This window comes from Zingiber officinale, chromosome 1A (assembly GCF_018446385.1).
Source record: "Zingiber officinale cultivar Zhangliang chromosome 1A, Zo_v1.1, whole genome shotgun sequence".
NCBI lineage: Eukaryota > Viridiplantae > Streptophyta > Magnoliopsida > Zingiberales > Zingiberaceae > Zingiber > Zingiber officinale.
In genome coordinates this window covers 118,005,891-118,008,139 of record NC_055987.1, presented here as the reverse complement: position 1 = coordinate 118,008,139, position 2,249 = coordinate 118,005,891, and positions in this window count along the sequence as shown.

Here is a 2,249-nt window from a genome sequence, read left to right as displayed (position 1 = left end):
GTATATCCTTAAAATGGTTTTGGTAATATTCTAAATAACTCATCAATCTACTTATTTCCATAAGAGTCCTATACCTTCCTTTTTCTATACCATTGTGTTGGGGTGTACCAGGTGTAGTTAGTTGAGATTGAATCCCTACTTCTGATAAGTGACTCCTAAATTCTCCCAAGAGGTACTTGCCACTACGATCTTACCATAGTGACTTTTACTTTAACATTTCTCCGCATCAGCCTTGTACTCTTTGAACTAATCAAAGTACTTAGTCTTGCGGTACATTAAGTAAATTTATTTGTATCTTGAATAGTTGTCTATAAAATAGACGAAATATTCAATACTACCTCTTGTCTGGATAGTCATAGGATCACACAAATCAGAATGAACCAATTTCAACATATCTTTGACTCCATACCCCTTAGACTTAAAAGCTTCTTGGTTATTTTTCCTTCCAAGTAAGACTCGCAGGTTGGAAAGATTTCCACTACTAATGAACCCAAAAGTTCATCAGCTACCAATGAATCCTACTCAAGTTAATATAACCTAGCCTTAGATGCCAAAGATATAATTGGTTCATTTCTGTAGGTTACTTTCTCTTAAAGTTAGAAGATGTGTTACTAATTTCCATTTGTTGCATCATGAGAGTTATTAGATTTATAAATTGCCAACCAACGTACCAGAACAGATAACTTCCCTCTTTTTCTTAATAACAACTTTGTTATTAAAAGAGACAGAATATCAAGTTCTTTGAATAGTTTAGAAACTGAAAACTAGTTCTTTCTAAACTTGGTGCGTAAAGACAATTACTCAAAAATCCATGTTTTATTCTTATCAAAAGATAAACATCTCCCACTGCAACAGCTACCATTTTTATAGTAGTGCCCATGTGGACGGTGTTTTAATTTTCATTTAGTTGCCGGGTTTCCTGGAACCCTGCAATGAATTGCGGACATGATTAATGGCATCTGTATCTACACTCCAGGTTCTGGTAGATAACACCACTAAACATGTTTCAACTAATGAATTAAATACACCTATATTGTTCTTTATTCTAAGAAGACAGTCTACCTTAATGTCTAAGTCCTATTTCCAATCATTACAATTGGGACTACTAAGTCTTTTTTATAGTATGACTACTAGGGGATTGACAAAAATTTTAAATCCTAAGAATCACAAAAATATTTGGTCAAGATCAACTCCTTAAAATCCTCATGAATTTTGTATGCCACGATAGTGTGAATGTATACAAAATCGAAGAGGAGGTTTTATTCATTAATTTTATTATCCCGTCAACTTTACTTTATGATGAATAAAATTAATAGTTGTCTGTCTTTGATCAAATATTTGGTCAAAACTTTTTGAATTTAAAATAACATTGATTCCTCAAACAATATTATTTAAATTCACCAACACCTCAAACACCGTGAATTTTGCATGCCACGATAGTGTGGACGTATACAAAATTAAACATTTGTAAGAGGAGGGGTTTACCCATTAATTACCTTGTCAATAAATCTTTATGACAAATAAAATTACCTCAAACACCGTGAATTTTGTATGCCACGATAGTGTGGACGTATACAAAATCAAACATTCGTAAGAGGGGTTTTTAATTTTATTATCTTGTCAACCTATTTATTTGATAAATTAATAGTTGGTTTTCTTCGGTCACACAAATAATAGCAGTGACTCCGATGGGGAGGATACTATTAGACGTGCCTAAGTGTATATCATTACTTGACACTAAGTCCATTAATAAGATTATGCCCCTTCCGATGGGGAAGATTACACGCTCTTAATTAACTTTCTATAGTCATCCAAAATGGAAGTTTAATCTAGTGATCTGCAAACAAGCTCATCCGATATGGAGGAAGGCACTCAGAGCCAACGCGCAAACTTGTTACATCACTTATAAACCAATAATGGAGACCATGGAATTTATTTAAAATAAATCCCTCTCCTACTTAGTTATTTAAAGTGGGGAATTTTGACTATGCTAGTCTACCTAACATGCATACTAACAAGCACCTAACATGCATACTAACAAGCACACACAACACAGCATAAAAAGCAATAAATAGAAAAACTAATTTTCAACTATTATGGCTTTATCTATTGCTGTCCTCCGTGTGTCGCCAACCCTAGCTGCTGCCATCTTTGGCCACCGCCACTGGGTCTAGTTGTCGCATCCATCTTGCTCCTTGTTACGCTGCGCCTCTGGTCCTCAAAAAGGTTCCACGCCTTGCAAGATTCGA